General features: G+C 42.8%; 1 protein-coding gene across 5 annotated transcripts in view; it reads left to right on the top strand.

Moving 5' to 3' along the window:
* LOC103052522 (retroviral integration site protein Fli-1 homolog) overlaps positions 1–15,277 on the top strand; it is a 33,213-nt gene that overhangs the window by 155 nt on the left and 17,781 nt on the right. The window contains exon 1 of one of the 5 annotated variants that reach the window (XM_025167441.2): positions 245–480. The exons of the other annotated variants lie outside the window; for them this stretch is intronic. The gene's annotated coding sequence lies outside the window, so the exon portion shown is untranslated. Of the gene's footprint in view, positions 1–244; positions 481–15,277 lie in introns of those variants that run through there. 5 annotated transcript variants of the gene reach the window in all.

Genomic DNA, 15,277 nt, shown 5'->3' on the forward strand with positions numbered 1-15,277 from the left:
CCTCCATCTTTGTTAGCAGCTGATCCCCTCGCTTTGTCTCTGTCCTCCAGTTTGCACTGAGCTGGTCTCTGGTTCAGTTCCTCTCTGTCTCATACACACCCAGCTCCAGAAACAGGGCCCCCCTCCGCTCTTTCCTTCTGGTACAAAAAAATTTCCTCTTCCTTCCCTTTCGTGGCGGTTGATGTCTCTGAGTTTAAAAAACCCAAACCAAACCACCACCAGACGCTTTCAGCTCTGAAGCAGAGAGCCCCTTCCACCGTTAAGTCTGGCCAACCAAGGGAACGCAGATGAGGGAGTTTTGGGGGATCCCAACACTGTGTCACAAGTGGACTCAGGGGCATATGTTTCCCCAAACCATCAAGATGCCAGGGAAGAGATGAAAATGGCATCGCCATGCCAAAACACAGAATTTCGGGGATGGAAGCAAAGTGTTGGGGGACACGTCACCCCCAAACTGGAAATACTCCCCCATTGTAAGAGGTCAGTTCATTTTCTTTTTTGCATTCCTGATGTTATTATCCCTTTTTCGTTTTTACAAAGCTTTTATTCTTTTCAACAGTAGCTTTTTTATTCATTCATTATTTCCAACTTCAGCTTTTGATTTATCCATTCCTTTTAAGCTTTGTTTTCCTGCGCATCACACATTTCTGATCAGGTTGGCCAAGCAGATGCTGACTTATGCAAACATTTGAGGCTTCAAAAATCCCTCAGCTCAAGGACATGCCTCGTTTTAACCAGGCTGTGCCTTGGGGAAAAAAAAAAGAGACTGATCAACTTTGACTGGGAGAAGATTTTCAGGATTGATTGAGAGGAACATTTCTAGTTCATCTCTCCTCCCCAGTCAAAGTTTGACAATATATAGCCACCTCTTCTCTAATGATATGCGATTATCTTTGGTTTTACATTATTATTGGCCGGGAGAGAATCCGTGCTTGGATTTTGGGTGTAGTTTAGTGCTGAGCTGTTCAGATTTTTAAAGATGAGGGAAATGGAGCCTTGCTTAATCATTTGCAAAGAAGAAGCTGTGTTCGTCTGCACAGCAAAACCAACAAATGAGGTCTTTGTTGTCTGAGCTGTTCTTGGAATTAGTTGGCTTCAAGGGGAGGCACAGGCACCTGTTTGCTTCGACTCGAGACTAGCAAAGGACCTGGCCTAACATCATCACCCATCTTCCTTCCCTACGTATGACCTTCCGGATTAGCTGGTGAATACAACTCCATCACTTCCAGGTTAAAGAGACCATTGATGTCCTCTCTTGCCTGAGGGTTCCCCCAAATCTTGAGAATAATCTTGGGTTTGGCATTGACTTCAGGGTTTTCTGCAACACTTGGCGTGTGAAAGGCAAGATTTACATGTTTGTTTTTCTTTCCCTGGTAATTTTGTGGCAGGGATAGATAAGGCTGCCTTAGCAATCTGCTTTCCATCGGACACAGAAATAATTATTCTGTTTCCCCCAAAAAAGCACCGCTCTTTTCTTTTCTTTTCTTTTCTTTTCTTTTCTTTTCTTTTCTTTTCTTTTCTTTTCAATTTGCAATCAGGTTAATCAGGAAAAAAACAACCATACCAGATTCTCTGCTCTTATGTTTTCAAAATAATACATTTGATCTGCAAAAGGGATCAGACCAGGGAAAACAGCCTGGTCACCTGCTCACATCTGCAGGTTGAGGGACTGTTAATGGATCCTGCGGGGCTAATGGAGATTCAATGAATGATTGCTTTAAAAATGATCGAGGAAAGAAAATGTCAATATTGCCATTTTGAAGCACTTTCTGGAGCAGGGATACTATTGGGTCAGCACAGAAACATTCCTCTAAGAAAGCAGAAGCAGAGGTTACCAAGTTTTTAAACACTTTTATTGGTCATCCATCCGGTGTGCAATTGTTGAGGTTAGCAAGTGAGAGAACATTTGACTTCGGGGCTGTTCAATGTTGATTCTTCAAAATCAAGCTGATCGGTTTATTCTGTCACTTGCCAAGCCTTGGCTGCGTACTGTGTAGGAGAGGTGTTGTTAAAATAACCCTTTTTTATCATGCTAGGATCCTCCTGTAATAATTGCAAGGATACAAAAAGAGCTGGGGTGGATCTGATCAAAAGTCTTTCTGGTCCTCCATGGATTAAGGAAAGTTTCTGGGAAACTCACACACACACAGCATGAGCCAAAGAGCAATCAAAGGATCTTCGTGTCCCCTAACAGCAGGTTTCATAGGCAAACTACCTCTGATCTCCTCCTGATAACTTTCTCCATGGTTTTGCAGCACCTTCTTGGGAGGTTTTCCAAATTGGGGGCACCGTGTAATGTCAAATTCCATAGTATAACAAAAACACTGAGCAGATAAATCCTTCCTTGCATCTCTTTACAATCTCCCATTCTACTGCAGCGCCCACGTTCCAAATGATTCCAAAATCGGAGATCCACACCTTTTTTGCTAGGTCACATAGGTCCATCTTTAGCATGGCCTTCCTGATCTGTCTCCCACAAGTAAACCAACCCCCCCCCCCCAATATATTCATATTGTCTTCCTACAGGAATGGCTTTGTCCCTTAACCACTTCGGCTCATAAGGTTTTCCAGTCCTCTGAGTGGTGCCACCTTAACGCTGTATTTGCCATATTCCAAATATGAACCCCCCAGAAATGTGCAGAATGACCTTCGGATTGTGCCAGCTCTTTTCCAGAATAGAATCTGCCTACCCCCCCTGCCCCACCGACTCCCCAATTCCCATCTTGCCATCATCCCCACATTCACTTTGCCATTTCCATATCAATTGCAGACAGGGACAGGATTTTCACTGATCTCCTTAAGATGGTTTCCCTATTCAATGCAGAACAGCCAGATTGGGAAATAGCTTTGTCCCCCAGGCTATCAGATTCTTGAATGTTTAATAAGTTAATGTCAAATGTGTATAGAATATATATTTTACAGTAATTATGGTATCTTGATTGATTGTACTTCTAGTGTCTGATTGTAATTGCGAGCCAGCTACAACGGAATTTCATTTTATTATGCACTTGGTGTATAGTGTATAGTGGAATGACAACAAAGTTATTATTTGTCTATTCCTTCCTGGACAAATTCCCCCAATCTGATATGATCTAGTGGTTATGGGGTTGAATTATGAGGAAAGGCCCATGTCCAACTCCAACCCCAGCCATGGAAATTCACTGGGTGGTTTTGGGCCAGTCATTCTCTCTTAGCCCAACCTACTCCACAGGGTTGTTGTTATGGGGATAAAATGAACGGCCTTGAGCTCCTACAGAACAGGTGGGATATAAATCTAACAAAGAAATAAAATTTTCTCTTGTGCCTTTATGAGCACGTCCATCTAGTTTTCTTGGTGACAACTTAGGCCTTCTGGCAGGCTGTTTCATCTGCTCAGCCTGACCCACGTCCCTGAGATTTCCTCGTGGTCTCCCATCCCACCTTGATTAGTTTTCCCAGCTGAGCCCACTTTGGCTGGGAGCTGCCCTTAAGCTGGGCAACACCCAAGGCGGCAGTATCTATGAATGAACGTACATAGGGCTTTCCTGCAATGTGTCCCATTTCATATTTGCTCACATGCAGCCCAGCCCACTCCCTCCAGCGTCGAAAGATCCCTTCTCCCAACCTGTCCCACTTCTGCAGATTCGGACGCTGACCCTTTGCCGGATCAGCGCCAAACAATTGCTGAAGCAAAGGAGACTCAGCACCAGTAACCCCCCCGCCCCCCCAGACTCAGGCTTTCAATAGCCAAACAGGAAGCCGTGTCCACATCTCTCCCATCACCTCCTCCCCTCGGCCCTTCATTACAGAAGATGGGAGAGCTATTTAAAGACCCCCCCAAGCTAAGCGGGCAGCTCCGAGCTTCTCCAGCAGCCCTTATCAGCAGCAACAGAGGCTTCCGCCATTGCGGCCTCAGACTTCCTGCCTCGGCTTCCTGTGCTAGCTGTCCCACCAGCATCTGCGAGCTGCAACCCTTGCCCCCCCACCCCGCTGTCCTCCGTCGCTGCCGTGTCAGCCTGCCCGCCTCACGTTTGAACAACACGCGTGGCCTTTTCCTTGCCCTGGTTCAGGTCCAAAGCGTGTTAGGTGAACCCTCCGGGGGTGCGGTTTGCAACTCTCCGTGCAGTTCTGCGGACAAGCACCTCGACACCCGTGCCTTGCCGTGACCAGCCCTCCTTTATCAGAAAGGGCAGCCCTTTATTTCAGAAAGCTGTCCTTTCGATTTCTTTAGTTCTCAAAAACCCACTTTTGTCCTCTCTTTCGGTCCTTTAACTTTTGCCGCACCAATGGTGCCCCTTCAGGCAGGGGCTTTGACATTCATGTGACAGATATGGAAATTGAATCGTCTTTTTTAAATAGACGTACACGTGCAGTTTGATTTTAGGTGTTTTTATTAGAATATGGGTTTTTCTTGGGTCGGCTCTTGGATTTTCCTTCGCAAAGCAAAGTTATAAATATAAGCAATTACATTTTTTTTGTCCTTATGAACCTCTGCCAGGTCTGTCCCTTTTTCAGGTTGGTCTTCTATTTTTCCAAGAAAAGATGGTTGCCGTACTTATAAGCCTCCTGCTGCCTTTCCTGAGTCCAAGCCTCTCTGCCTCCCAGATGGGAGGAAAAGTCCCATGGAAGTCTGGAGAGGAGAACTAAACAGGAAGTTGCAATGGGGGGCTAACTGGTCCTGGGGGGGTTGTACACCGTGTGCCCACTGACCCCAATCTCCAGGACTGGCATCCATCTGGCAAGGCTCTTCTGCGATTTGCATTAAAAATGATCTGTTTCAGCAGCGCTGAGTCTGGCTGCTGTACTAGTTTCCCACAATGCCCCTGACGTAGCATCCTTCTGGGGCATTATGGGAAATTCAGAGTGGCGAGACTCAGCCTGCAGGCGCTCCCTGTAATTCTGCTCACGCGTGTAAGGGGAAGGAGACATGGAATTGGTCCGTTCACCCTCCGAAGTCTGCACAATTTTTCTGGCGCTTCTTTCTTCTGCCATTGCAGTAGCTCTGGCCAACTCTACCTGAAGAAGGAACGGAGGGTTCGTAAAAGGTGGGGGAAAGCCAGCAAAACGGATTTAAATGGTTAATTAAGAATCTTACACTCTGGGTTTTGAAATGGTTGCAGAGGCTCAGCTTTTTGGAAAAGGACTGGAATTTCACCACACCAACAATAAAATAATAATATAATAATATCAAATTGCTTATTCTAAGGGGGCAGGTAAACAGATCCTGGTTGCTAAGCAACCCCAGAGCAGTTTCCTCCCTTCCTAAATCCGGGAACAAGATTCTCCTGCCTTTCAACTCCTTCAGCACAAATCAGCCAATTCCATTTTGTGAGAAGGATGCTAAATGTATTAAATGCACTTTTTGGAGCAGATCCAATTGCCCAAGGCCACCCTATGAAATGCAGATGCCAGCCTCACCCTTTGCAGAAGTCCAAGGCCCAACCAAGTTATTTTAGCACCGGAGGCTGAAAAAACATTCAGCCCGTTTCTTTCTCCTTTCTTGCTGGTCAAAATGCAGCAGTAATGTATTCAATAACTTCCAATTTGCCACCCATTCATGCAGGGCTTACCCCAGGGTGGGTCAAAAACATCAAGATGGCGGCTGCAACTGCCCAATCAAAGTTCCGCCTCTTTTTTATGTCTGTCTCCCCTGCCTTCGTGATACCTCTTAAGGAGCTATTTCACATTCTCCCTAACGGGACGGCTGCAAGAGGCCGATTCATAGTTATAACCTGCTTTTGGTACCACCATCCCAGTGTTTTAGTTGACATGGTGTGCTAAACCATGATTTGTAAAACTGTGGTTAGTGGATAAGCCACAGTGGATGGCTCCCTGCAATATGCTAAGTTCAAACCAACCAAATCATATTATGGCTTAGAATATTATGTGAATCAGGCCAGCCGCATATTATGTGAAGTCATAATGAGATTTTTGGGGCTTTGGTTTATAGGAAGTTGAACCCAGCCAATTAACCTCCCTCCCTCCTGGCTGAAGGAATCCATCTCCTGGGTTTTTAAGATCTGTAGAGACTACCACATCTGAGAAGCAAGTCTGAAAGAAAAATGGGTTAGATTAAGTATATGGCAGCTCTCCTCTCAGTGATGCTGTTCAGATGATTTGATAGGAGTTGTAGAGCATCAGGTTGGGGAAAAGGAGCTCACCTGTAGGGTTTTTTTGTTTTTTTTAAGGGCACTGTAGTCCAACACATATAGAGCATATCAGGCTAGGAAGAAATAAGCAAAGGTTTCTCTGACTTTTCCAAAGGAGAAGAATCACTGTCTAAAATGACTTTCGACTAACGATTCTATTTTAGCATATGCTTTCATTTCATACAAAGGTTCATTTTCTCCCTACGTCCACACTGTGACTCAGACTTCTAGGATGCACGCAAAGGAAATGGTGGGAATATTTGTCCCCCGCTGCCCACCCGACATATAATCAACTCTGAGTCTTATTCCGTGCAAAAATTGTAAGTTGCTTCCCTGCCTTTCAGCCTGGTTGCTTTGCTCCTCTATCTTATCCAGATCTTCTCAACCAAAGCAACTTTAAGATCTGTGGACTTCAACTCCCAGAATTCCCCAGCCAGCACATCCACAGATCTTAAAGTTGCTGAGGTTGAGAAACACTGGTCTCATCTCCCATCATCAGCATTTCGGTGTTAAGTTCTTTATCTCGCACTTGGTATCTTTTCAGAAACATGAGTACTCTGATCAATGGCAGGGCAGTGTGTTGAATAGAGAAATCGGTATAGAAAGATAAAAGACCCCAAACATTAGTTCTTTTACTATAAAGAGCAAAGAGGAGGAGAATGATTTAACCCAAGGCAAACAGTTAAAGACCTTCTCCCACTACACTACAATCCATTTGTCCCCTCCCCACCAACCTATTTCTGTTTTAAATTGTACAAGACTAAACCACATAACATCGCATCTGGTTTGGCCTAACCTTTCAGATGGAATTGGACTACAACCCCCAGAACTCCTGACCAGCATGGCCAGGCCAGTGGGGATTGACTGGGGAGGTGCCTGGTGGTAAAACGCTGAATTTGGGCATCTTCATTCCTGCTATATCACCCTGTTCTGCTTCATAAATCTTCAGAATTGATAAAAGAGGGGAGAAAGGTTGACCCTGGTCCAGAGCGTACGGTCATAAAGATCAAGATGGCAGCTACAATGGTGTGATCTGTTCGTTTGTTTGTTTATTTTTCTAATTTCAAGAAAAAAGGAAAAGAAGTAATACTGATACAAATGCACATAGAAAAGAACATAGAAAACAGAGTAAGGAAGACAAAATAAACCAGTATAAGCAATAGATTACTGGTGGCTAACCAACAAATCTCAAATATCTGGCAGATCTATAATATCATATGGCTAATATTTTCTAATACCCCATTAACAACTCAGAGTACTGTAAGGCATTTCATACCCAATTCCTAGTAAAGACATGTCTCTATTAACAGAATAGGAATCAATAAGAGGAAAAAGAAAATCTTTAACGAATAAACAATACACTGAGAGAATACTGTAACTAATGTCTGTAGACTATACATCGAATTAAAATATAAACTCTGGAAGCCAAATTTGGGATGTGGCACAATTCCGTACATAGAATTGTAGTCCAGAAATGGTTTCCAAATAAAATTGAACTGTACATCAGATTTACTTTTTAGATATGAAGCTGTTCTAGACATCAACACATATTCCCCGTTCAGTTAACCATTCTTCCATACAGGGGATCAGAGATCTTTTCCAATAAAAAGTGTACAAAATCCTTGCAGCTGTTATCATGCCAGTTCATGGTATTTTGAAAAAAAGGTAAGGTTGGGTGAAAATATCTCACTGAAATGGAATTACAACTTTTACAGCTCTACCTGTTTTTAATATGTGTTGGAAATAAAAGCAGGAGGGCGTTGATCACACTGTCGTGGCCGCCATCTTGATGGTGCGGACAATCCTCCTGGCCCTTGTCAAGACATCAGAAAGAGCAATTCACTGGGATCACGCCAGACTTTTACCTTCTCTGATTCAGTTTTCATGTGGCTAGTCGGATGTCTCTGGAAAGCCCGCCACTAGACTTGGTAGCCTGATTTGAATTTTCCACAAGGACACAACGCTAAGCCCTTTGTGGGTTTTGATGTAATACATTGTGCAAATTCAGCCATTTCATTCCATCATTTATAGCTGAATGAATCATGTCAAGCCTGCCAGTTGTGGGTTGCCAGATAAACCACAGCTTAATGAAACACATTTAGGAATCTGGTAGAAGGTACAGTGTTGCTGCTGGGATCATGATGTCATACACAGTGAGACAAATTATGGAATTTGCATCATTTGCAGAATGACGTCATCGTGCATGGATGTCGCTCCCCTTCTATCCCTGGACATCCATGCGATACATAAATCCAATCACTGAATCTGATATCAGAGATATTATTATTATTATTATTATTATTATTAACTTTATCCCACCTTTTTAATATATTTTCTATGAACGTATATGCCCATCGTGACTAGTAGCAAATTACTAACAGTCTTAACCTCAAGCTTGCTCTGATTGGAAAGTCAGTTCTGTGAAAAGCTTTTATTAAAAAAAAAAAAAAATTATCAATAACCCACATGGAAATTTTTGTGGCTATTTCCTTATCTGAGTGGTGGCAGGAATTAAGTCAATCTTTTGCTGACCGGGAGACTGTATGATTTACCTGCTTAATCTTCACCCTCCAGCCTGTTATTCAAAGCCCAATAACCCCTGTGAGTCTGTAATTCCACAGAATACTTTTGCTTTCAATTACCCTGTTTTCCCATTCGTACCAAGTTCCAAATCCCGTTGCCAAATTCCAGTCTGTCCATGCGTGCCTTCTAACAAAAATCTGATACGCAGAAATGAGCAGGCAAAGCTTCGCGTTGCATAGAAATCTACCCACCCACCTATCACATTTTTATGCCCCCCCAACTTCTCACAAATCAAGGTGGCTTATGTACAGTAACAGAAGAATGAACATCCCGACCCAAACGATGCTTCTCATTTGTTGTTTTAACCCCCTGTAGCCCACCCAGAATTGCTTCATGAATAAGAATAAATTAACTGAACTGAAATAATGAATACATAAATAAAATAAAAACTACAAAGGCAACCCAGGCCCGCCACTCACCCCGAAAGCCCACCAGAACAAGACATCCACCTGATCCTTGGTTTAATGCGGTAGAGCTTCAACTCAACGCGTTAGACAAATGTGTCACATAGTTTGGATCTGTGGGAAAGCCACTTTTGATCTCAACCATAGAGTAAAATCCTTCCCCCATCTAGCCAGCAACACAAAAGTTTCACCGAAACGCTCCTTTCCAAAATACTCCATCTTGCTCCCTCCGGCGCCCCACCTTGATGCTCCCCCCACATGCCAGTTAGAGGCAACCCATCCTCAATAGTCAGGCTTTAGGCTTCTTCCTGGCTTCTAAAAAAGTCTGTGGGTGTAAGTTTGCATGTTTACATGTTGCTTTGCTTTGTTTCGGCACTTCCGCAAAAACCATAAGGTAATATATGCAACTTCACGCATATATTACATTATGGTTTATGGAAGGTGGTGTCCTATTTTGGCCCTCGCTTTTAAATCCTGGAATTTGTAGCTTATATTATGGGAGGGACGTTTAAATTTCCTCCTTCTGTTCCTTCTTTCTGGGTATTTTTCTCTTCTCCTTCTGCATTTCAGTTTAAACAGGGACTGCTTCTAAAATAATTCCAGGTGGGACAATGCCCAGCCACAAGTCTCAGTTCCTTTAGTTAATTTGTCTCGGTTTTCAGTTCCTATATTACCATGTTTGAATTGATAAAACACTGTGGGGAGAGAGTAGTTTTGGTATGAATATATAAAATATGTGTGTATATATATATGTGTGTGTGTGTGTGTGTGTGTGTGTGTATGGTAGAATACTACATCAGGATTCCTTTTGTGCAATGTTTTAATGTTGTTCAGGCTGCATATCCCCCACCACAATACAAGAATGGGGAAAGGAGAGGCCCTGCAGAAAAAAGGATCTTGCTATCACTTACATGCAGCGCTGCAGAATGCGTTTTCCTGCAGCTCTGTTTAGCTGCACATTTGAGCATTTGCATGTGAGTGAAACTCATTCCCCATTAGACTCTTGGAGGCATTGGTGTGAACAACTGCATCAAGACCAAAAAACCCGATCAAACAACACACATGGTGAAACACAGACAAGCCAACCCCAGATGTGTTGAAAGCAGCAAGGGTCAAAGACGTAAACCAAACATGATGGTTTAAGCACGGAGCGAGGGCACTTCTCAGGCCGGGCTGGACAATGTGAGACCTTCCTGATGTTGTACTGTAATTCCCATCAATCGTACTAACCCAGGTAGCGAGGATGGATTTTCAGGGCAATAACTTTTGGAAGATGGCTCGTTGGCGCAGTTTAGAGCAGCAAAAGGCAGGGAGAAATAGGGAGTGTTAGGACCATCATTTTGAAAGCATCTCTCTTTAACAGACATTCCTTGTTTCTGTCCATAGCAGATAAACCTTCTTAAACTGCAAAGGGATTGCCCTTAACAGAGCTGCCTGGAAATGTGTATCTCCAGGAGAGCAGGGCTAACCTAGGATTTCAGTGTAGAGGAGGTCTAAAATACCTCTAATCAATGTTCTATACCAGGGTTCCTCAACCTCAGCAACTTTAAGATGGGTGGACTTCAACTCCCAGAATGCCCCAGCCAGCTGGCTGGGGCATTCTGGGAGTTGAAGTCCACCCATCTTAAAGTTGCTGAGGTTGAGGAACCCTGTTCTATAGGGCCAAAGGCTGTGTTCATTCATATTTATAAGCCAGGGTTTGTTTAATCATGGCTTGTTGGGCTGACAACAATGAACTGAGTTTGTTTGTTTATTTATCATATTTATATAGCCGCCCATCTCACACAAGGTGACTCTGGGAGGTGTACAACAATTAAACCCTGGACGGCGTACAACAATTAATAATCATGCAGCACACTGAGCCCCAAGGCATGATTTGCAAATTGTAATGGCTGGTTCACACAGTGTGTGAAGCCAAAACCAATCAAACCACATTATGGCTTATCAGAAGAAGTGAATTCAGTTTAATGGCATGGTTCCCAAAGGTCTCCACAATACAAAGCCCACTGAGACATACATAGATGCATGGAGCTTTTAGTAGTTGTCTCCCATGTAGACAACCGCTTGGTATGTTGGACTACAAGTCCCATCCCATTTTACAAGGCCAGCACTGCAACGATTGTCCTCTGCTGCATCTTTAACAGGAGTTTTGTAGCGCATACATTCATCCAAGACTCACTTAACATCCTACTGGGGGGGGGGGGAAACCCAAAGGTTATAAAGAAGCACAACTGGAAACCTAAGGGGAGACAAGGCAACCTGCAGAGAATTTTATTTTATTTTATTTTATTTTGTTCTCCACATCAAATCTGTGAGGTGGATTAGGCTGAGAGAGGGAAACTCAGCGGGCTTCCACGGCTGAGGGTGGAGGAGAACCTGTCCACAGGTGCCAATGTGCAGACATCTCCCTCGGCACTCAGCAGGCTTCTTATTCCTCACTTCAAAGAATATCCCTTTAACTAGAAAACACTAAATAGGAAGCTCGACTATTGCAAAGCCAACACATCCCACCCTCCAGTGTCATATTGCTTTGAGCAAACGCTTCTGAACCCCCACAAAGCCACCATTGGGGTGATAGAGGTCATCCTAGGATGCTAGTTTGTTCACCTGCTTGTAAATGGATCTTTCAGGACTGGCTATGTCCACCGTGGCAGGCGTTTTGTGAGTGTACCATTACAAACCCTCCAAATTCCTGCCCCTATTAAATTTACAAGTAATTTAAGAACTTGACAAGGTTTAGCCTTGCCAGAGAAAAAAGCAAAAAGTTAGGACTTAAAAAAAAAAGTTAGGACGTCTCACTGTTTTCTTCTGGCCTCAAACTGGTTTCATCTATTTCAGTGTTTCTCAACCTTGGGAACTTGAAGATGTGTGGACTTCAACTCCCAAGATTCCCCAGCCAGCTGGGGAATCCTGGGAGTTGAAGTCCACACATCTTCAAGTTCCCAAGGTTGAGAAACACTAATCTATTTAGTATGTTACTTACATGCATATTTTTCCCCCAAGGAACTCAGGGCATTCTGTGTGGTTAGACTTTCAGTTGTAGACAAGACAATATTCTGGAAAAGCTAGTGAAGGATGGATGGTTTTTGTTTGAATTTACACATACGATTGATCAGTCCCACGAGTGAAGGGAGGGAGGCTGGTATTTCCTTATGCTGTTTTGTTCTGCATGTCATTCAATAGCATATTCTGGTTTCATTGGGAGTTGGTCTACTTCAAAGAGAGTGAACGCCTTTATTACCAATCTTACGGTTTTAGGGAATCCTTTCACTTTACGTTTTTAGCTGTAAACTGTTAAGCTCCTGTTGCTTGCACTTCCTCAGTCTTGCGCAAGACCGTGTCCCTGTTTTATCTAAAGCTAACAACAGCAGAAAATATTTTTATATATCTAGCTGGCTCCTTTTGTTTGAAAACTAGAGATTCTCCTCAATGGAAATTTCGACTGGCATATTATACTTGCTTTATAAAATTGTGGGTGGAAGAATGTTTATTCCTTTCTGAAGAATACTTATCTAGAAATAACTTTGCAGTTCTTAACCGGCTTCCAGACTACATCTAGAGTATCGGGTCCAGTTTGGGGCACCACGTTTTAGGAAGGACAATGACAGCTTGCAGAGTCCAGAGAAGAGCAACCAAGATGATAAGGTGTTTGGAAGAAAAAAGTTTATAAGGAATAGTTGGAAATGTTGGGTGGGTTTAGCCTGGAGAAGACAAGACTGCAGGGAGACTGAGTAACTGTCTTCCACTATCTGAAGGGCTTTCATGTAGATCAGTGTTTCTCAACCTTGGGAACTTTAATATGTGTGGACTTTAACTTCCAGAATTCCCCAGCCAGCATGGGGAATTCTGAGAGTTGAAATCCACACATCTTAAAGTTGCTGAGGTTGAGAAACACTGATGTGGAGGACAGAGCAGAATGGTTCCGAGTTGTTCCAGGATACAGGACAAGAAATAATGGGTTGATATTAGAAGGAATAGATTTCCACTGGACATTAGGAAAACTTCTCCAAAAGGAAGAGTGATTCAGGAATGGGGTAGACTGCCTTAGAGGTGGGAAATACTCCTTCACTGGAGGCCATTCGACACAGGCTAGATGGCCATGGAGCAGGGGTGCTGTAGTAACGGATTCTTGCTCTGGGAAGGGAATTGTGCTAGATAATCTCAAGTTTCATTCCAACCCTTACCTTCTATACTTCTACGAACAATTTATCAACTTTTTGCTATAATTGGAACAGAGGATTTTTATCACTTTTGCATTAAGGCAGTTCAGAATGCAAGACTTTCTGGGTCCAAACCACAAGTATTTTGACATTGTTCATAAAGGTAGAGAAATTGTCTGTTCTTTCCTGTATTAAATTTCCATCTGCTCTTGTTATGTGCTTTCAGTTGTCATCCATAAGCAAAGATGTACATATTCTCCTATCACAGGATAGTATTGCAGGTCTCTGATGAAAGACAAAGAGTCCATGAAGTTCATACCCCAATAAATGTGTTAGTTTTTAGGGGCCCACAAGACAGTAAACTGAAATCCTCCTAATTCTTATTAGGAATCAGGAACATGGTGGATCCAATGAATGGAACGGTACCTTCTGGAATAGGACATGGGATCCCAAACAGGCATTTTAGATTGTAATTTCATAACAGTCTTTCCATCTGGTGTTCTCCTCTTAAATTTCCCCCAAACATTGCTAATTATGGATCCTGTTTAAAATTTAGAGTTTAAGGTATGAGAAAGCATTATATGCACACCAGTTTTAAGTGCAATTTGTGGTGGCTCTAACACCTATATACAGGACTGGGGCCAATCTTTAAAACAATTGAATTTAGTGACTTGGCCCTTGGCCCAACATATCCAGATTAATGCTTCATCCTGTTACCTTAAAGTTAAAGCAAGAACATTACCAACAAATTACAATAATGTATTTCTTGGAAGTGAGGTCCTTTATTTAAAAGCAAAACACATTTGCAGAATGCTCTAAGCATGATTGAACCTGCAACACTGGGTTTTTCACCAATGTGATATTCCACCGTGAGAGTCTAATTTCCAGGGACTTTTACAAATGTGCACAAATCATGGAATCCAAGTTGAAAGGTTACCATTTTCCTAAAGCCAAAATCTGCCTAAAAATGTAAATCCAGTTTTAAGTCTCAACATCTGGTATGGGTGCTTTTGAACCTAGAAGCTCCATTCTTAACCAGGCTGATAATATTGCCTATAGAAACTATAGGGAAATATGACCCTAGTGAGTGAATTGAAAGAGGAATTAATATTTTAAATGGCAAGTAAGAACTCAGCACAAAAACAGGAGTTTTGGGCAGAAGAATTGTACTCCAGACTAAATCATGCAACCAGTTTATATACGGTCACCACATCTTGGCTGTAAAAATCTGAAAGACCACTACGTGGGAGCACAGAAGGCTCTACTCCAGCTTTGTGTCTCCATCTAAGTCAGTGTTTTTCAACCTCTGCAAGTTTAAGATGCGTGGACTTCAACTGAAGTCCACGCATCTTAAAGTTCCCAAGATTGAGAAACACTGTTTTAAGTGCGCCTAAGTTTTCTGCAGCTCAAATATGGTAGTCTATATAACGTTGTTACAACAAATGAACGTGTTACTACATACTGTTCTACGAAAAAGGTCTGCTTGTAAGGAACCACTGGAAACCACTGTGATTTTTTAAAAACATGGCTGGTGCTAGTAGGTGTAGCAATTGTCTGTGTTTATAAGCTGAACAGGAAGAGCACAGGGTTTTCAGAGGAAAGACCGTCTTTCATTCATTCATCTGCTTCACACCTTCTGCTAAGAGAGAAGCATGCCAGTGAATCCTTTTTTACAGCCACGTTACAGGGCTTCCTCCAACCTTTTTTTTTTCTAATTATTTTCTACCATATTCAAGTGGGAAATATAATAAGAGAGTTTGCTTTAAGTGGACTTCAGCTCCTGGTAGCTTCATAGCCGTATCCTTGTAGTTTTGCTGGCTACGATACAGAAATGATTGGCCCTTGTGTTCTTCGGTGTAATTTTTTCAACTTCCCATCTAGAGTTTGCAGATAATCTTCCAGCCACGATCCTGCATTTTCACAGATTTGGAGACCACCCAATGCTGCTGCCACCCAGCTGGGCATTTAAACATATAAGCATTGAAAACAAAACCTAACGTAG

This window comes from Python bivittatus, unplaced genomic scaffold, assembly GCF_059951505.1.
Source record: "Python bivittatus isolate LINGU-HERP-01145 unplaced genomic scaffold, Pbiv_v1 ctg000310_np1212, whole genome shotgun sequence".
NCBI lineage: Eukaryota > Metazoa > Chordata > Lepidosauria > Squamata > Pythonidae > Python > Python bivittatus.